Source organism: Lithobates pipiens, unplaced genomic scaffold (assembly GCF_037356315.1).
Source record: "Lithobates pipiens isolate NorthernLeopardFrog02 unplaced genomic scaffold, aLitPip1_a1.2 Scaffold_18, whole genome shotgun sequence".
NCBI classification, from domain to species: domain Eukaryota; kingdom Metazoa; phylum Chordata; class Amphibia; order Anura; family Ranidae; genus Lithobates; species Lithobates pipiens.
Window position 1 is genome coordinate 313621147 of NW_027507758.1, and position 22913 is coordinate 313644059.

The window sequence follows — 22913 nt, forward strand, 5'->3', positions numbered from 1 at the left end:
TTAAAAATAAAAATGCCATAAAACTATCCCCTATTTTGTAGATGCTATACATTTTGCACAAACCAATCAATATATGCTTATTGCATTTTTTTTACCAAAAATATGTAGAAGAATACATAGCGGCCTAAACTGAGGAAAAACATTTTTTTTAAATATTTTTGGGGGATATTTATTATAGCAAAAAGGAAATAATAATGCGTTTTTTTCAAAATTGGCACTATTCTTTTGTTTATAGCGCAAAAAATAAAAACCGCTGAGGCGATCAAATACCACCAAAAGAAAGCTCTATTTGTGGGAAAAAAAGGGTACATCATCGCACCACCGCGCAATTGTCAGTTAAATAGATGCAGTTCCAAATCGCAAAAAGGGCTCTGGTCACAAAGGGGGTAAAATCCTCTGGGGCTGAAGTGGTTAAAGGGACACGTTTTAAGTCAGTTGATTCTGTAAAAAAGGAACGGGCAGATGTATTTAAAATTGCCAAGACTGCAGCAATGTATTAGTGCAAATGAGGAATATATTGAAGAATTAAATTTGTAATATATATAAATAAAGGTGAGTTTTTTAATCAGTCTCGTTATTTACTAGACACACCTCGTACAATATCACTGATATTGTATGTGCTCCAGATCCCAGGGTTGGCGCTGGACACTGATACATGGCTCTCAAATTTTCACACTGTACTCACCCACCTGTTGATAGCAGCAAGACTATCTGTTTCTAGAAACTGGAAGCACATTAACCCACTAATACTTTATACTACAATTCAAATTCTGAATGACCATGTTCTTGAGAATATATGTTTGTCATAGCTTATCTCACACAAGATAAGTTTCAACACCAATATTCCCTGGCTATGTAACCCTAACTGCTCTATTATATTTTAATTTATCACTCAGCTTTCTGTTCTTATACCCCTAATTCTTTAATTAAATATCAGGCATATCTCCAATCCAAAGACTACCTGGGATCTTGACATTCCTGCATTTGCATTTTACAGGCTTAACTTTTGCTTAAAGTGGGAGTAAACCCGCACCTTTTTTAAAAAAAAACAAAAAAAACCTGCAAGGCAAAGGCATAATGAGCTAGTATGCAGTGCATACTAACTCATTATGAAATACTCAACTTAGAACGATCCACGCCGAGGGAACTGACATGTTGCCTCGGCGTGTCTTCTGGGTATCGTGGCTCCGGTGCTGTGAGTGGCCGAAGCCACAATATGTCACTCCTGCGCATGAGCGTGGGAGTCTTTTTCCTGGCAAGGTCTGGCATTTCTGCCGGACCTTCAGCTGGGTCTTAAACGAGCATGCGCTGCATGACGTCAGCGTAAATATCTCCTAAACCGTACAGGTTTAGGAGATATTAATTTTACCTACAGGTAAGCCTTATTATAGGCTTACCTGTAGGTAAAAGTAAAAAAAAAGACTTTACAACCGCTTTAAGACTATACAGTATTTTGCTGTCACTTTTAAGGATGTCCATATTACATATTACCAGCTTAATGGTGGTTCCCCACCACATCTCTTTGGATGTTTTGGTGGGTTGTTTTGTATCTGAGGTAAGAATATGGTATGAAATGGTGTTGTTGTTGTTTTTTTTTCCCTGTTCACTTTTCATATCCTTCCCTTTCACTGGATGATGGATAGTGCAACTTTTTTGGTTATGGATCTATATAACACACGTATATATATATATATATATATATATATATATATATATATATAATTATTATACAGGATTTATATAGCGCCAACAGTTTACGCAGCGCTTTACAATATTAGGGTAGACATTACAATACAATATAATTCAAGACAGGGGGAATCAGAGGGCCCTGCTCGTTAGAGCTTACAATATATATATATATATATATATATATATATATATATATATATGTATGTATGTATATATATATATATATATATATATATATATATATATATATATATATATATATATATGTATAAAATTTATTTCAACTGATGTTATTATTTCTTGTTGATGTATCTTTATCATTCAGTACTAAGTACAGGAAAGCTTACATTCCAGAAATGAAGAGGTAGGAGCATCACAGAACTTTTGAGTGTTACGTTTTCCTAAGTGTTGTATTACATGTGATTAATGAAAAGATCCCCCTTTTTTTTTTATGTTGTATTCAATAAGCGTGCAGTGTTTTATTTGAAATTCTTTTGCCATTAATATTATTATGGATGAGCATATTTAAGTCCCATATATTTTGTGCTTTGTCCTATTTTAGGAAACTTTATTTTGCTCTTATATAAAATTGATGTGCTTTTGTTTAAGTGCACTGTTTGAATTAAACTGTTGAAATTGCATTTGTTTGAATTTATTTGTTTGAATTTTGTTTGTCTGAGGGTCTAACAGTTGCATGGATATTAGGTGTCTGCACTCTGAAGTACACAATAACTGGATAGAGCAAATAGTTGGCAACTATACACAGTATGCATGTGCCCTGATTTTGTAATGACTCCCTTTATCCTATTTTGCAGTTGCCCCCTGATGCCCATAATTGCTTAAGGATGCAAACTTTTAATACTGAAAAGGGAGTTCAGATTTTATGAACACTAATAGTATAAGCACACTTTGCTATCATTTGTAATGGGGATAAAATAATTACACAAAAATAAAAAGCAAACACAATCATATTGGTTTGAATGATCTTTTAACACATACAGTGCAATTGCATTATGCTTGCTTTATGCTTAAATAGATCCCATAATGATTCCGGGATTGTATATTAGATTAAAAACTTTGCTCTTGGGAGTCATGGAAGTGCATTTCGGAATCATTAAGGATATTGCTAAAATCATTAAATTAAATTGGAAATTATATTTTATTCCCTTTTTTCTAAAATCACCCAAAGCAAAGCAAAATTGGATTGAGTAAATCCCAAAACAGCAATTGCCTTGCTACCTGTGCTGTATACTTTGACTTTAATCTGTTATTTAAAACAAATATTGTTTCTGACAGTGTAATCTATTGCTAAGTTAATCAAGGAAACTGTCATGTTTGCTACCTGTACTTATTGATGTAAATGTAGTGTACGTTGCCAGGGAATAACCAGCAGAGGTCACTATATATCTACTGTTGAAATTTAGACTTGTAACTACTGTTCCATTAAATTAAAAGTAGGGAAAAAAACATCTTTATCAGTATAAATTATCAGCATCAACAAATTATCTTAATTTTTACTTGAAAATAATGTTTTGCTTACTATTTAACATATCTGTCAACAAACTAAAATATATTTTCCAGCTAGTATGTAACTGCCCAGAATTAATAGGTGAGCACAGAATAAAAATATACTAACTTAGAATTGAGTTATACATGTAGGCTTAAATGAAAACCCCTAAAAAGAGAAGCATGGAAGCTGTCAATGATTGCTTCTCCTGAAAAGCTAGTTGCCTGGCTGTCAAGCATGCTTTTTTTATTTCAATATTATGATTAAGACTTAATGCAGATAAGGAAATCTGACTGGATAAGAAAAAAATTAATTTAGCGAGTCGGAGTGATAGCCAGGTGACTAGCAATTTTGAAGGAGGTTGTCAGTGGATGCCCAATCTTTTTATTATTTTTTTTTATAGGTTTACGTTAATTGGTAACAAGTGATTTTACGCCATATTATAACTGCCTCTGGTGAAATCAGCACTTTACAAATGGAGCAATTGTCAGTAAAGAGTTAAATCTCTTACTAACAAGCAATTAGAGTAATGTCAAAGTAGAGCTTTCCTTGTCAGTGGTTTTGTTTTCCTTTTAATTGAGATTCACCTCATAAAAATTCCACACTGAGCTGATAATCTTTGCATCATCTCTGTGTAGAAGTCAATAGGAAACACTCTGACCTTGTCACACATGCAGCATTATTTTGGTGAAGATGCTTTAGTCTAAAAGGTTTTAGCAAATACGAAAGTGCTGTCAGAAAAACCTCTCATGTGACACTGTCCAAAGTTATTAAATATAATTTTATTAACCTCATAAAAAATATTTTGTTTACCATGCTCAAGGTAACCGAGGGCAGATGTAAGAGATGCTCAATTAAAGAAGAATTAGAATATGAGTATGAATTACTTATGTAGCTCAATAAACTAAATCTAATTTTTAATGGTATGGCACGCTCATAGAACTTGTTTCAGGGTGAAATGCAATATCATTCAAGCTATTTTGCCTTTTACAGATAGTCAGTCGACTATTTAAATGTTCATACTTAGGGGTCTATCTCTCAGCGTTTTCACCCAAGAGTCATTTTTAACAGAAATCTAGGGGAAAAAATTGTGAATCTTGAGTAAACACTAAGTTAATTTTGGGTAAAAGTATATTTTCTTTGATATAAAGATATTTAGTTGACCATTTAAATGCTTATATTTATGGTTAATTAAAAGTAATTTGATTCAAGAGTCACGCCTTTTAATGGAATCCTATGTCTCTTGGGTGAAAACATTGCTAAACAGACCCCTGTAAACTATAACTGCACATTATGTAAGGTCAAGACATAAATATCTGCAGTCTTTTTAAACTGAAAAACACTGTGGGATCGATTTACTAAAACAGGAGAGCTCAAAATCTGGTGCAGCTGTGCATGGTAGCCAAACAGATTCTGACTTCAGCTTGTTCAATTAAGCTTTGGTCTAAAAACCTGGAAGCTGATTGGTTTCTATGCAGAGCTGCACCAGATTTTGCACTGCAGTTTTAGTAAATACTAATAAATAAAGATCTCTCTTTCCTTGTTATAAGTACATATACTTGGAAAGACAAAATAATTTTTGCTAAAATTACATATTTATATATGGGATTATTCAGAGTGTTTAGCTTTATCTATGTCAGGAGTTAGAGCAGTTGGAATGTTGTGGTGATTTTTTTCTTTTATTGCGATAATGCGATAATACAATAGGCCACAAGCATAAAAGTGAAAAATTTATACATAAGGATTGCCAACTAATAATTGTGAAGAAAGAAATGCTGCACTACAAGTAAAACAAGTATAATATAAAATCTTAATTCTAATTAACAACCATCACCTATAGTGATAATAAACGTGATCCACCTCTGTATGCAAATAATAGTTGGTGTTCAAAAGTGTTTGCGTCCAACAATTTTATGTCTAAAAATTTATTCCAAAAAACAGTGTCCAAACATAACCAGAAATCCATGAAACTGCAAAAAAATAAATAAAAATCATTAGTGTCCAAAAAAGTATTAATCATAAATCCTTTGGTGTTTTCCACAAGTGCCGAAACAAGCTTAAATATTTGTGTTCCTGTGAGTCCCACCAACACCCATAATGGGATACTCTCACCCTAAAGAAATTACCTTTCAGCAACAAGGTCTTGCAGGCATATTCCTTTAAGAGTCAAAATGAATGCTATAACTCTTTCAATGGTGGTAAAGATGTCATGACTTCCAGGATAAAACCACTTAGGCAAACTCAAGAAAAGGAAAAACACAAAAGGAACAACATAGTGCTCACCATAGAATTTTTTTTTTTTTTTTTTTATAAATAAGTGCTTACATGTAAGGCACTCTGACTTTAGGGATCTCACTATGGGATGTAACACTCAAGATGCTTATCAATGAGCTGGGTTGTGTGTCTGTCCATAGCAGTTGGAAGTAGTTAGAATGGGCCTTTTTAAATGTAACTCCTGGTGTCTAGTAATTGAGGCTGAAAAAAGTCATCTGTTTATCAGCTTGCAGATGATCAAGTTCTCTGTTTAATTTATATAACTGAAGAAATGCCAAACTAGTTTACAGGGTCTATAATACTTAAAGCTTTCTATCTCTACAGCATCTGTTATTAGGTTGATTAACAAAAGTTTCTGCTAATAAAGTAAAAACTCAATACACAATGTAATATATGCAGCAGTCATGTGTAAACCTCTTTTTTTTTACTACAAAGCAGGTTATTATTAAATGGGCAGAGCATGGTTTTCCAAAAATCCCATGCTAGGGACTGGATTACCATTCTGCAGCAAAAAATGTTGAGCTGCTATTAGATGGCTACAATTTAGTCTAGTAGTTTTGGCTGCAAACCTTAGTAATATTTTATATTATCCTAATATTTTAGCTTTTAGTAGAATTTAGCAGATCTGATGAAGTTTCAACATGGCTTAAATTATGCTACAACCTGCTGAAGTCAGCTTGCTTAACCAGTTCCCTACTGTCGTATTGTAAAATGACGGTGGCAGGAACCATTCCTCCGTCCGGGTGGGCATCATATGACATCCTCTACTTCCCGGCATTGTGGAGAGCGCGCACTCGCTGCATCGCTGGGTACCCGATGCGCATGCTTATCGGCTGCGAAGTCTGCTGGGCACCTGCGATTGCCCGGTAACAGAGCCGGGACATGGATCTGTGTGTGTAAACACACAGATCCACGTCCTGTCAGGGTAGAGGAGAACTGATCGTATGTTCCTTGTACAGAGGAAAACCGATTGGTCTCCTCCCCTCATCAGTCTCCTCCTCCCACAGTTAGAATCACTCCCTAGGACACACATTTAATCCCTTCAGCACCCCTAGTGTTAACCCTTTCCCTGCCTACATTTATACAGTAATCGGTGCATTTTTTATAGCACCGATCGCTTTAAAAATGTGAATGGTCCCAAAATAGTGTAAAAAGTGTCCAATCTGTCCGCCACAATGTCACAGTCATGATAAAAATCACCGCCATTAGTAGTAAACAAAATAAAATAAATAATAAAAATTACATATCTATCCCCTATTTTGTAGATGCTATAACTTTTGCGCAAACCAATCAATATACGCTTATTAGGATTTTTTTTTAACAAAAATATATAGAAGCATACATATCGGCCTAAACTGAGGAAAAAAAATTTCTTTTTAAAAAATTGCATATTTATTATAGCAAAAAGTAATAAATATTGTGTTTTTTTTTAAAGTTGCCACTCTTTTTTTGTTCATAGCGCAAAAAATAAAAACCGCAGAGGTGATCAAATACCACCAAAAGAAAGCTCTATTTCTGGGAAAAAAATGTAATTTGGGTACCATGTCGCATGACCATGCAATTGTCATTCAAAGTGTGACAGTGCTGACAGTCAGCACTTAATAAGATTTATACTCAACACTCCCAATTCTAGGGTGCTTTAAAGTTTTAAGAAAGCTGTTCAAATCTTGTTAAATACTTGCTGAATTTGATGCTTCAAAGGCCAAATTAAAATACAAAAATATCTACATGCTGGTAGCCTTGATACTATAATAAAAAAGCCCTAACAACAGTCTATGAATGGCATGGCCATTAGTAAAATCCTATATAGTGGCTGTATTATCATGTCCTTTCTTGTTACAAAAAAAGAGACATGAGCTCAGTTAAAATACTGAACACCATATCCCAATATGGATACAAACAATAAAGAGCAAAGAGACTTTTAAGGTGTAGAAGCCTTCTCTCAGAATAATTATCTGAACACAAATCATAAGTAAAAAAAAAAAAGTAATTTTATTATTCCAAAATTCATTAAACGTGTATTAGGGATAATATCCTTTAAAACCAAACTTTCTTTGGTTTTAATGGATATGTATCTGTAATACATTTTTAATGAATTTTGTATCAATAAAATTACCTTTTTAACTTATGATTTGTGTTCAGATATTTATTCAGAGAGAAGGCTTCTATGCCTTAAAAGTCCCCACCCCCCCTTTTGCTCTTTATTGTTTGTATCCTTATTACACTTTTAATACAAAGCCTTAGAACACTTAGTAGTTTACTCCGTAGCCTACAATGTAATAGTCAATGCAGAGTCATAAGAAAGCCCTAAGTGATTAGAGCACCTGTTATAATATGAAAAAACAGTCACATAGTACTAGCTAGCCCGTAGTACTTTTTATAAAATGGTCAGACTGGCAAGTTAAATCAAAAATTGCCTTTTACTAAGTGCTGTTTATAAGACAAAAAAAATGAAAATAAAATGCACCATCGTATGCAATAGCTTCGGATTTTCTTTTATATCTAGCATTGCTTGGTGAAAGCCAATCATCGGGTTATAAAAAAAAAAAAAAAGCAAATTGCAGCAGATTGACTCATGTCTGTCCTGTGCAAAGAGAGGATTGAAGGGAGTGATACAGAGCATAGAGTTGTGTGTGTGGAAAACCTTCGGCGTGAGGAGAGAGATTAGGTGTGATCAAGAAGAGTCATTGCTGAAACAGCTGGAAGCTGTATGCTGCTGCTCCTGTTGTTTCTATTGCACACTGAGAGAACATACTGATTGTATTAGACATTTCCATTGGGGACTAGTCTAAAGTCAGGTGGGCTAATTGGTGTTAATAATTGCCAGACAGTCAGTACTTTATTTTGTTTTGTTTATTTAATATATTTTTTTTTTGTGTTTGTGAAGAATCTATTTTCACGAAGTATATCATTACTGCGACACAGACATCATCGTCTACCATAATTCTTTACACGCTTTTATTTTCTTACTGTATTAGTTAGAATATTCAAAAGTGAAAACAATTCCATGTGACTTAAAAAAAAAAAACTTTTAAAATTCATTTTTTTGCCTGGGTGTTTCTGATTAGCATTAATTCAGCCTGGAGCAAGTGCCCTTTGATATGTGCATTTAAGGAAAGCTGTGGCTTAATTTGGCTTTTATTTTTTTTATTGTTAAACAGATATCAATGCCTATACTTTCTGACTGCTGGCTCGCCTGTGGCTTATAGCCTTATTTTATTTTTTTTCCCCTGCCCTCTTGAAGCTCATAGATAGAAAATGATCTCCATAAACAAAATAACAGAATGCTGGAGGTGTCACTCTGATATACATGAAAAAATGATTTCACAGGGCGATTTGAGAATGAACCCAGATCAATATACCACGCATGCTTTGGTAATGCTTGTTTTGCTGTGAACATTCTTTTGTAGATGATATAGAGAAGTTGAGGGATGTCAGCATTGCCTGTGAATGATTTACCATACAAATAAGGTTCTATACTGTTAAAAAAAGTCAAATGCAAGTGTATGCAGAGCATAAAGAGTTTTCTATACCAAATAGCCTTTATATCATATTAGCCTTTGAGGAAAGTAAGTTCCCTCATTAGTAATTTCCCTAGTATATTTTTCAAATAAATATAAACTATTAATTAAGTAGCTTCAACTTATAAGGAATATCTTATTTTTATTTTTTTTACTTTGCTATGAAGAATCGAATCTACTTAATCACTCTCATGCTGCCAGTGAGGGTAGATAATCTTCCACAACTAGGATCTCCAAACATTTACATGATTTTCACAATTCCATACACTATGAAATGTATTAAAATACTTTCTGTTGGTCCATGGAGGTGACACCTCCAATTTTAGGTTTCACAGGATAACCACTTAAAAGTGAGGCATCTTGGATATTTACTTTTGGATGCCACCCTAAATTATTGGATTTTAATAAATACATCAATTTTTTTATTCCTTTATTTTGGATTTTGACCTGTTTAATGAGCTGTGGGTTGGGTCTCTGTATTGTCAGTTAAATAGTAATTTAAGATTTGGATATTAAGTATATTTATTAGATACTAAGTGAGGTTGATGCATTTTGTATACATTTTTAGCTCATTTGTGAAAAATGATGTGTTTTACCTTATATTTTTTTTCTGGATTTATATTCCTATTGGTCTTAATACATTATGAAGTGCTTAATGTATTTAAGGGATGTACCAAATTTCCCATTTGCTTGGAAAAAAAAAAGACATGTTTATCTTAAAAGCACAGAAACACTGCACTGTGGTGTTTTTTTTATCAGCTGTGTAATATTGTACCCCAGTTTTAACCATACGGGGTGTCCACTTTCTATTCTTTTGGTAGTATTAATTCACTCTCACCAACAATATGGTGCTTTCTTACTTAGGTATTTCTGCACATATGCATGCATATTAGCATAGGAAAAAATGGTTGTGTTCGGTGGACAATACTGAAATTTAGCTTACTTTGGGTAAACACTTAACATAGACTGAATAATTTTTCAACATATAAAAATAAATAAAAAAAAGAGACTTGTTTATAAAATATAAAATAAATATTGTGAAACTTCAATTTTGTGAGTTAATCTAAAAGAAATATTTTGTTTACCATACTTACAATACATATTTTTTTAATCAATTGGATTTAATGATGATATAAATGTGCACACTCATAGTGAATTTAGTGTTTGCTGCCCACTCTATTTTCAAAATGATTAGGCATTCATGCTCATATCTGTTTCTCTCTATTCATGCTCAACGATGGAGTAATTTTCAAAAAATTAATTTCTAGTATCACCATAATAAAAAGCTAAGAGGTATTATTGGGAATTAGAAGATAATATCTAAGGATGGAAACCTGTGTTGTAAATAACGACTTAATGAAAACTGTAAACTGCGTTAGGATGGGCTGTTTATTTAATGGCACTTTAAAAAGACAACATCTCAGTATTCAGCTCCACTCGATGACTTAATTTCCATTGTTTTATTATTTAGGACATACATAAAATATGCATATATTTTCCTTTTTAATAAACCAAGACACAGCAGAGAAATGTTATTTTACATTCAATTTCAAAACAGTTGAAAACCACTTTTGTGAGCATTGTAGATCTTTACATCTGGCGTTGCACACAGATAAAACGTGTAGCATTGGGATTCCTTTAGTTTCAGTTCTGCCAGTTTCTTCAGGTGGTAGTTTTCATCTGCTTCCTCTGGTGACTTTTATAACAAAGACATGAAACACCATGATGGCTATTCAAAGGGACAAAACATATTACGAATGCAAAGAAACCTTCTTAGTTTGCGTTTTAGCGATTTTTTTTTTCTCTCTACAAAAGTTCAGAAAGGGAAAAAAAAAAGTTTGCACATGCATAATGAACTCTATTATGAAGGCTATTATTATTGTTTTGGTATTATTCAGGCTATGACTCTGTAGTGTATGATTTGGAGGCTGTAAAGTTCTGAAAATTTCCCTTTTGATGACATAGCAAAACCTACAAACTTAAAATCATACACAGTCTGCCTCATCACCAAGGGCAGTGGGTTTCCTGCATTTACAAAACCACAGTGAAGAACTATGTTGTTTGTTTTTCAGCACTGTTAGCATAATAAAACACGTCCTCCTAAATTCTTTTAATTAACTCTTTTTGAAAATATACAAGGCTTTAAAGAGGAGTTCCCCTTAAAAAATAAAATTACAAATACTGCAGCTGCTGACTTTTAATAATCGGACACTTACCTGTCCCAGGATCCAGCGATGCGGGAGAACGAAGCCCCGCTCATTCCCCCCTCCACTCGGTGGTGCCGGCATTCTAACTGTGGGCACCCGGCTGTGGCTTCACAGCCGGGCACCCACTGCGCATGTGCAAATGCGCCGCGCGCCGTGATTTAGCCGCTCAGTCATCTGGGACCTGTCACGTGTCCCAGATGACTGACAGGAGGGAGGGGACAGAGCTGAGCCCTTCCTGCACCGAGGGGAAGTGATGTCACCAGCCCAGGCACTGAAGGAGGCAGACTACGAGGGACCCCCTAGCAACAGGCATTTAGAGGTGAGTTAAAAAAAAATATATGTTTTTGTTTTGTTTTTTTTTTGGAATTTTAATGATTTATTTTTTTCTGTGGAACACCACTTTAAATGCACTGGGTCTAATTTACCAGTGAAAAAGCATATACTGTACATCATTGCTTTAGTGCCCTTGCACATCTATTTGAATAACTAGGAGAGTAAACAACTCAATTGCACCACCTGCTGGCTATATATAAAAAAATACATAAAAAACAAAGATAGTAAATAAGAGAGCGAATAAAAAAGAATAACTAAAGCGTTAAAAAAAAAGAAAAAAAAGATATGTCCCTTTAAAAGAGCAGCAGTCAATCATAAAGAGCTGAGTTACTTACTTAAAATGGAACTATGGGCTTAAGAAAAAATTACATACATGATGTCACATAGTGGTTTTTAAGGTTTGGTTCCCCCTGTAACACAGTTGTATTACCTACCAATCGATCTGTTTAAATTCAACTTCCTTAAATGGACATAGGGTTTGATTTACTAGAAGCAAATAGGTTGTTCACCTTAAAAGTGAAGATGCACATTGCGAGGGGACCTGCCTGAAAGCTTAGTGAATGTGGTGAAATTTAACTTTGCAAAGAATAACTGATACATGCAAAAAAACAACAACATTTTTGTTTGCACATTATTGTATCATGGAAATGAGCAGAGCTTCCCCTCATTCACTAAGCTCTGGCGCCAATTCACCTGCAAAGGGTTTGCCTTTAGTAAATCAACCTCATAGTATAGCCCTTACTCTGCCACCAATGTAGGGCTTACGTCAGTGGCAGCTCAGGCCTCTAAACCTGCTATAGTAGCCAGTGATCACTTGCACTTTAGCTGACTATCGGATTTCTTTTGGAAGTGATTTGGGTGGTTGGGCTGTTCTTTGTTTCTAATATGACACACAGTATATGTTAAAGCAGAGCATTCATAATAAAAGGGATTTTTAACAGCTTAAGGTCCACGTTGTATCACACATATATATCCGGCTCTTCCGGGGCAGGGGGCACGCATGCATGGCGCTGGTGGCTCGCTTTCACTGTGATTACACACAGCAGGAGCAGATTATCGAGCACAGAGGCAGAACGGCAGTCTGCCTATGTAAACATGGCAGATTGTCGTTCTGACAGGAGGGATGGAATGCATCCTGTGCCACTGCAAAGCAGGGACTAGGATTCATGTCTTCCCCTAGTAAAAGCACCCCCCACTGTGTAGAAAAACACTGGTTAGGCACACAGTTTAAACTCTGGTCGCCTCTGATGTTAAACCCTTCCCAGCCAGTATCAGTAGTGACAGTGCATATTTTTTAGCATTGGTCATTGTATTATGTCACTGGTCCCCAAAAAGTATCCACTGCAATACAGGCATACCCCACTTTAAAGAAAAATGCAAAATCAGGCTCAATTCTGCATAGAATCCGATGAGCTTCTAACCTCAGCTTGTTCAACTAAGCTTTTGTAATAAAGCATGGAAGCTCATTGGTTTCTATGCAGAAGTGAGCCTGATTTTGCACTTTCCAGCTTTAGTAAATAAACCCCATTGTGTACTTAAAAGTGGGGTATGCCTGTATAGCAGTCTCACTATAAGTTGCTAATAGCCACCATTGCTAGTAAAAAAAATAATAAATAAATACAAATAAATAAAAATATCCCATAGTTTGTAGACACTATAACTTTTACCAAAAATATGTACCAGAACACATATTGGTCTAAATTTATGAAGAATTAGTTTTTTTTAATTATCGGTCTTTATTTGTTTATAGCGCAAAATATAAAAATGGAGAGGTGTTTAAATACCACCAAAAGAAAGTTCAACGTGTGGGAAAAAAGGACGTACATTTTATTTGGGTACAGCATCGCATAACCTTGCAATTGTCTGTTAAAGTAACACAGGGCTGTATTGCAAAAAATGGTCATGAAGGGGCGTAAATCTTCCAGGGGTCAAAAAGTTAAAGTTCCTGGTGGCCTATTTTTAGACAAAACTGGACCCTGGACAAGCGTGGGTTTTCTACCTTCTTTTGCTTCATTTATAAAAGCATGAGTCAGATGTGTGCAGAGAAATTGCTTCCTCTTTATACAAATTTGCCTATAATAAGTGTATTCCATGCACTATTGTGGGGATAAAAGCTGAGACAATTTCTCTTTCTCTTTTATTAAAGATATGGTTCATGTTACTTGAAACACACTCTATTTCTGTGAGCCATTTTTAGCAATTTTTTTTAAAACAATCCCTGTGTTAATACAGTATGAAAGACAGACAAGCACAGACATGTAATATATTCACATAAGTCCCCATTCTCACCATTATGTAAGAAAATGCATATGTGCTTTGTTAAAACTGCATAATAAGAGTGTTCAAACTTAATGTAATGCAAGGTACATTTTGGTATGCATGTTTTGCATGCATTTTTGGTCTGATTTTCTACTTTTGTTAAAATTTATTTTTCCCCTGAAATCATGTTCATATGACGAAAAGCACACTGATGAAAATGTATATTGCATTTTTAGAGAATTATAAATGACTATAATGTAACATGCATTTTACCAAAAATGCACAAAAGATATAGCGAACAAGATCTTTCAAAAGCACACTGCACTGTTCTGTAATGCAACACACTAATGTGAAAAACTTCATATTTATACTCTGCCCAGAAATAGGCTTTAATCACATCTTTTACTAATCACCTCTTTTCAAAGGTAAATAAATTAAATGAACTACTTCAATACAGAGCATTTTCATTCCCTTCCCGCCAAGGCCAATTTTCAGCTTTCAGTGCTGTCACATTTTGAATAACAATTGTGTGGTCATGCAACACTGTACCCCAACAACATTTTTATCATTTCTTTTCAGACAGATAGAGCTTTCTTTTGATGGTATTAAATCAGCACTGGGTTTTTTATTTTTTGCTAAACAAATGAAAAAAGACTGAACATTTTGAAAAATATTAGTTTTTCTTAGTTTCTGTTATAAAATTTTGTAAATAAGTAATTTTTCTCCTTCACTGATGTGCACTGATTAGGCCACACTGATGGGCACTGATAGGTTGCACTGATGGGCACTGATGAGGAGGCACCAATATGCAGCACTGATGGTCACTGATAGGCGGCACTCATGGGCACTTATAGACAGCACTGAAAGGCAGCACTGATTGGCATTACTGGTGGGCACTGGCAGGCATCACTGATGGGGCTGGACTGATAATCATTGCACTGATTATCTGTGCGCATGCCCCACTGAGGAAAGTCACTTTTCATCTAACCTCACATGCGGCCAGGGCAAGGAGAGAAATTACAATAGCTGGTATTTCCTATTTACAATATTTTCCTTATTTATTTTCTGTTATCAGTTGTGATTGGACACAGCTGATCAAATGGTAAGGAGCCTACATCATAGGCTCTTTACCATGCTCGGTGATCCAAGGGACACACAGCACCTCAGGGGGTGCGCACAAGTGGCCTATTCTGAAGGACGACATATGACGTCCAGTCAGAATGGTAAAGCCACCACCCGGCTGTACTGCTGTACTATACTTTTAAATATTATTTTTCAGATTTCCATAGATCAACCATTTCTTAGTAAGTTTAAGGTTTTATATGAAAGTAGCGTTGCCAGAAACAAAATATATATTATTTTTAGTTTTGGATAACATGGGGAATGGTTAAAAACCCTGTAAGACATTTTTTGGTTGTCTGTGTCTGGCTGGAGAGGAAACCCTTTGCTTCCTGTTCCAGGGATGCAATGGGAGCTGCAAGGAAATATTTTCAAAGTAAGATGATATCTCTGCGTAGGGCTCATGCAGGGCAAACCGGGGTATATGAGGTAAAATACTTCCATATTTCAGTACCCAAGAGCCACAGGTGTTGAGTGCAGTTGCCTGTACACATGAATTACAGGATATGGCTCTATGAAGGCTTATGCAACTCTGAGTGTAAGCATGGGTAAGAATACAAACAGATGCCCCTGGGTGCAGTCATCATCCAGGGCTGTATGTCTGTTAGCCTATGCATGTTTAAACTTAAAGCTGCGTATACCCATGTACAGCTGCCTACGGCCTTATCCTGTAATTCATTTGTACAGAATGTACACAATATCTGTGGTTTCTATGCTCCACAATATGTCTGTATTTGACATTATTTGCTCTAATACATCTATTTCCATATGAATAGATGTACCCATTGGAAGATTTACCCTCACTTTTTATTCCTGTAACAATTGTGACATGCTAAATTTCACTTTACCTTCTCTCCTGGTGATTATCAGAACCAAAAGACAGGATGAATCTCCCACTTTCACACTCTATTCTTAACTACAAAAAAACCTTTTGACTCCAGATGCTCTGTAGAAACTCTGATATCTAAGGGTTAGTCAAGGATAAATTGTTGCAGACAGCACTTGGGTATTACTTCTTCATGAATGTAGAGATATAGGTATGCGTTTTTAAGGTAATTGAACATTAGAAAAGTACAGTATAACTATAAATCTAAAATAATGAATACTACATATAAATATAAAAACATATGCCCATTTTATACAAAATAACATATATCAGGAAATACTGCTTATAGATTTTATAAGAACCACCATGAAATATATCAACTTAACATGTTAAAAGGAAGCAGTGATTTTTTATTTAACAATGAAAATATCAGTTGTTTAGAAATGTATTTAAAGTGAGTTTACAAAAGTGCTTAACTGGCTGTACATTTACCTTGCTCCAATTTTGGACTTGGCAGGGTAGCTGAAGATCAAGAGAAGGCATTATTTTTATGTACTGTAAATAATGGTAAGGTGTTTGAATGTGTCATCATCCCAATGACAAATAGTATTTGGAAAAATCCTCTTTCTTGTGGGACCATATAGACATAGGCTGAGATGGCATATTTTTATAAAATGGAATGGAATATATTTATACAAAAATATTTAAAATGAATACATGTGCATCAAAGGCGCCTGTACATTCAATGATACAACATTCCACAGTATGGAAGACAGATAAAGGTATGATATGCAAAAACAGGTGAGGAAGACATCTGACACATTGAGGATTGTATCTCTTCTTCGGAAGTGCCTGAGTCTGAATTCAAATGACCTACAATGCAATAAATATACAAACGTATATTGCGAACAAGCATTCATTATGTTAAAGAAAGAATATATCATCCTAATCATTGCAATACTAACCCATCTGTGAGAGATATATATAAGAGAGACAAGCCACCATATTGAAAACCAAGAAACTTTAATGTCGCCATCTCCATATTTCCTCCAACTTGAAACCAAGGGTCGAAATGGCTGCCGCAGCACAACTGCTATATTCACCAAAGTAGATGGAGAACGATATCGCTTGTGTTTATTCATATAATATGAAAAGGAAAAGAAAAGAATATATATATATGTCTATACAGCCTTCCAAATTAGAGCATACTGTATATATCATGTAGTTACATCCCATTGATTATAAAGATTAGGGAGGAAAAAGGGCTCTTAAATTTTCTGATGTTTAAGGGGAGAACAGGGGGCCACCAATATTGGACCATTAAACTCTTGATGCATCTGACCATAAAACAGCCAACAAACATAGCCAGACTGGGTATGTGACTATAAAGAAAAACAGCAAATGGAGAAAGAAAAAATGCAGATCTTATAACAAGGAAATTGAATTCCATACAACACATGGCCAAGACTGCGCTATTTCACATATCCAGTCTGGCTCCTCCCCCTCTTCCCTCAGGTTCCCCCCACCCCTTTATTCTCTCTCTCTATTTACAACATAGGTTTGTTATTTACTAGTGCATGTCTCCCTATCTTCTTTTAGTCCCTAACTCCATGCATGTATGTATTGGGGATAAAAAGGCTCTAAAAAACAGCTCAAAAGACTTGTATGAGATATTGCAATAACAGTTCTTTATGAGTGTATAAAGTGATCCAAAAGCCATGTTTCATATCGCTGTGGAACGGATGCTTTACTAACTGATACTTATGTAGCACTAACCCCCGAAGGAGCTGCTGGTTTTATTTTGGCTTACCGTTACCTCACCTGCTCGCCTCTTTGTTACAGGGATCCCGTTGGAAAGTTGCCCAAATTATGTTTTTTTTTACCATTTCTTCAGGATTAGGGATGAGCCGAACACCCCCCTGTTCGGTTCGCACCAGAACCTGCGAACAGACCTAAACTTCGTGTGAACTTTAGAACCCTATTAAAGTCTATGGGACTCGAACGTTCACAATCTAAAGTGCTAATTTTAAAGGGTAATATGCAAGTTACTGTCCTAAAAAGTGTTTGGGGACCTGGGTCCTGCCCCAGGGGACATGGATCAATGCAAAAAAAAGTTTTAAAAACGGCCGTTTTTTCAGGAGCAGTGATTTTAATAATGATTAAAGTGAAACAATAAAAGTGTAATATTCCTTTAAATTTTGTAGCTGGGGGTATCTATAGTATGCCTGTGAAGGGGCGCATGTTTCTGGTGCTTAGAACTGTCCCTGCACAAAGTGTCATTTGTGCAGGAAAAAAAGTCTTTTAAAATCACTTGCGGCTAAATTGTCGGCTCCCCGTAATACAGAGAACATTCAATGAGTGTTCTCTGTATTAGCCGACAATTCATTCATTCATTGATAAAAAAAAAAAAAAAGCGTGGGGGTTCCCCTAAATTCAATTACCAGGCCCTTCAGGTCTGACATGGATATTAAGGGGAACCCCGTGTCAAATTTAAAAAACAAATTGACGTGGGGGTCCCCCTAAATATCCATACCAGACCCTTCAGGTCTGATATGGATATTAAGGGGAACCCCGCATCAAATAAAAAAAAATTGACGTGGGGGTCCCCCTAAAAATCCATACCAGACCCTTTATCCGAGCACGCAACCTGGCAGGCCGCAGGAAAAGAGGGGGGGACGAGAGAGCGGCCCCCCCTCCCTCCTGACCGTACCAGGCCACATACCCTCAACATTGGGAGGATGCTTTGGGGGTCTGTGACCCCTCAAAGCACCTTGTCCCCATGTTGATGAGGACAAGGGCCTCATCCTCACAACCCTGGCCGGTGGTTGTGAGGATCTGCGGGCGGGGGGCTTATCAGAATCTGGAAGCCCCCTTTAACAAGGGGACCCCCAGATCCCGCCCCCCCCTGTTTGAAATGGTAAGGGGGTACAAAAGTACCCCTACCATTTCACAAAGAAAGTGTCAAAATGGTTAAATAAGACAACCACACTTTTGAAAAATTCCTTTATTAAAATAAAAAAATAAAAAAAAGATTCCAACGGTGCTAATCCACTCTTGCTATCCAGCGACGAATCTCCGGGGTCCAGCGATGGATGATCATATGATGATCTCTCAGTCCAGCGCTGTCCATACATCCTTCTTCTGTCTCCATTGCGGAGACACTGCGGAGATCCCAGCGCTGACGTTTCTTATATTAGGAGGGCGGGGCCACTCGTCACCTGACCCCGCCCCTCTGACACTGGTGAAGGGAGCCAGGGGTTCCCCAGTGATGTATGGGTGACCCCGCCCCCTCTGATGTAACGGAAACCTGCGTTACATCAGAGGGGGCGGGGTCATCCACACGTCACTGGGGAACCCCTGGCTTCCCTCTCCAGCGTCAGAGGGGCGGGGTCAGGTGACAGGTGGCCCCGCCCTATTAATGTAAGAAAGGTCAGCGCTGGGATCTCCGCAGTGCCTCCGCAATGGAGACAGAAGAAGGATGTATGGACAGCGCTGGACTGAGAGATCCCCAGTCGCTGGATATGATCATCCATCGCTGGACCCTGGAGATTCGTCGCTGGATAGCAAGAGTGGATTAGCACCGCTGGAATCTTTTTTTTATTTTTTTTATTTTTAATAAAGGAATTTTTCAAAAGTGTGTTTGTCTTATTTAACCATTTTGACCTTTTCTTTGTGAAATGGTAGGCCTTACCATTTTAAACAGGGGGGGGCCGGGATCTGGGGGTCCCCTTGTTAAAGGGGGCTTCCAGATTCTGATAAGCCCCCCGCCCGCAGACCCTCACAACCACCGGCCAGGGTTGTGAGGATGAGGCCCTTGTCCTCATCAACATGGGGACAAGGTGCTTTGAGGGGTCACAGACCCCCAAAGCATCCTCCCAATGTTGAGGGTATGTGGCCTGGTACGGTTCAGGAGGGAGGGGGGGCCGCTCTCTCGTCCCCCCCTCTTTTCCTGCAGCCTGCCAGGTTGCATGCTCGGATAAAGGGTCTGGTATGGATTTTTAGGGGGACCCCCACGTAAATTTTTTTAAAAAATTTGATGCGGGGTTCCCCTTAATATCCATATCAGACCTGAAGGGTCTGGTATGGATATTTAGGGGGACCCCCACGTTAATTTTTTTTTAAATTTGACACGGGGTTCCCCTTAATATCCATGTCAGACCTGAAGGGCCTTGTAATTGAATTTAGGGGAACCCCCACGCAGGCGAGACAGCACAGGACCACCCCTGGATCAGTAGGCCCCAAGACATTTCTGGGCCTACCCTCTCAGTGGCAGTGGCTGCTAGTTTATAATACATATACAAATATTTTTTTGATTTTTAAACAATTTTGAACTATTATTATTATTATTATTATCTTTTAGACAATAATGTCAGACAATCATGGTTCTACTGGTCACCAGAAGTGACCCTGTAGCCAGAGCACCGCCGATCCTTGCTCCAGCTATCCGGAGGCGCTGTGAGCCAACAGTGCAGCCAGATTGTGGCTGGACAACAGATTACCACCATAGTCAGGCAGTGACGCCAGGTTTCACCCCGGACAAAACAGATGAACACATATACTGGAAAATAACGCTCTTTTGTGAGTATTCTCATGCTTATTTTTAACTATTAAAACAATCAACTTGCTGCACTTATAGGGTGCTGTTATTTGTCTTCCTCACCCTCAAACTGCCCCCTCCCCCACTTATAGAAGTCAGGGGATCTTCTTCCCGCTGACTCAAATCATTTTTTTACTTTAGCACAACTGTGTGTGGCTTTGTCTGCAGAGCCATGTCATTAAAGTGGATGTAAACACAATGTCATCCTTTCTAAACTACTGCTATAGGGGTTATCTAGAAGGATATACATGCCTCCTGCATGTAACTTTACCTGTCAAATTTCTCCCCTCTGTCTGCTATGAGACCCGAAAAACTGCAGATTCTGTGGGTGGGTTTGTTGTCTGAAGCTCAGTGGGTGGAGTCGTGATGTCAGTAGACACCCCGCCCACCTCTACACTCCCCTTGTCAATATTAATATTGTCCTGTGTATTTCTTACACTGAACTTCTGCTATGATCTCTAACGTCCAATGAAAAGTAACCACATGACTTCAGCATGCCCAATCATGCTGAGGTGGGGAACATCCAATTGTGGCAGAGCAGCAGAAGAAAGGAGTGGGAGGGAATTAAAAAATAATGCATGTTTCTTAGGCTAGTGCACTAGATATGTAAATCACCTGTCACTCACAGCAAGGCGGAGGATTTGACAACGTTTTTGTTTGTTTGTCAAGATTTATCTGACTGAACAATAAAAGATGATTGCTCAGAGGTGGAATAACTCTTTGTGGCAAGACTGGGCTCAAATGATAGGAAATCGTATACTCTACATTATAACATCAAATTTTTTTTTTTTTTTTTTACAGGTTTACATCCACTTTAATTTACAGAGCTCTATTATTGAGAAAAATCCCATATGCCACCATGATTATTAAATTTGCACAATGCTTGCTGTTCATTGATACTTTGAACATTCCTACCTCAGTACAAACCTACAGCTGAAGGAACAGTCTGTGGGAGCCAGAGCATTGCACCTGCAAACCATTGATTGCATTTGCAATGCTTTGCAGGCTCAAATGCAAATGAATAATACATTCACATTTTATATTGATTTATATGGGGTCCTTTATTATTTTTTGCAACAGGTGCACTTGCTTCTTGTCTAGTAAAACTTATTCTCAGAACAGTGAAGGGCCAGGGTCTAATGGGCCTTTATATAGCTTTGAAACCTGACAGGGGTTCTAGCCTTTTCCTATTGTAGTCCAAAAAAAATTGAGGTATAGATACACTTTGGGAAAACAGTTAAAAGGTAAACAGACATACTGTAGATTTTAGCTGTATGTTTAACTGTGTTGGCTAAAAATGCTGGTTCTGATGTTCGGATGAAAACAAATGATCAAACCATAAATGCTTCATTTTTTTTCTTCATTCAACCCACTGGCTTAATGAAAAAAAAAATTACATTATTACGTCATCCACACATTGGAGACAGATGGGGAAATCACTACTTAGCTATTGTGTTCTGACAGTGGGAAAACTTCTCCAGTGTCAGAACACACTAATTAGTGCTGCCAGTGATAGCTGATCGCTGGAGAAAATCCTGACAGGCTAGTTGTACACAAGTTGATTAATTGATAGATCGACTTGTGCACAACCAGCCTGCCCATACATGGATCATAATTTCCTGCTCAACCAGCCACATTTTGATCCATGTATACACAAGTCTGTATTCTGATGATTATATTCACTGTTCAATGCATTTCAGCTAATGACTTGCTATTGTCCATAGGGCAGTGCTGTGCAGTGCTGGCTTGTCACTTTTAATCTGTTCTGGAGATATGAATAGCACATTCGACAAAACTTTCCAACTCAACAGATGTCCCGTGACACAGATTTGTCCCACAATCCCCCTACAATGTATTTATAGCAGATTAATTACATAATCTTCCTGTTTATACCCATATATTTATATACTATATACTGTTTTGATCCTCTTCAAATTTACAGCATTTATTTACCAGTCTTGGCCCACTTTCCACATTTACTTTTTGTGTCCTGAATTTGACTTTTAAATATGAATATATTTATAAGTTAATGTAATAAGCATATAACTATTTGTTTTATCTTTCTGACCCTTGTTATAATTATACTGTTTAGAGTACAGTCTGCAACTTATTTAGATTTTTCATTCACAGTTGGATTATTCCTTTAATTGATTTTTATAATTCCCTATAATTTAAACTCCTGGACAGATTTATGCCCCAACATGCGTATTGTGCACAGCTTTCAGGTTCTATCTCCACGCATACAGCCAGCAGTAATTGTCTTGCAGGTTTATTTCCAACTCAATTACAAAACATGCAAATCCAAGTGACTATAACTTTCAATTTTCAAGGATTTGCATGATTTAAGTTATATGCAAAACTGTATTTTACTGGTCATGCTGTATAAATATTATTTTCATGTCCCTATTATTTTACCCACAGGGAAAGATTTGCTAAGAATTATTTATTATTTGCTGAACATGAATTAGTGTTTACTAAGAAACAGGACTTTTACTAAAGTTAAAATAGATAGTTTTGAATTGGTAAGGTTGGGAAAAGAGTTTTCATACAAAAATATTTTTAAGGGAAACTTCAACCTCTT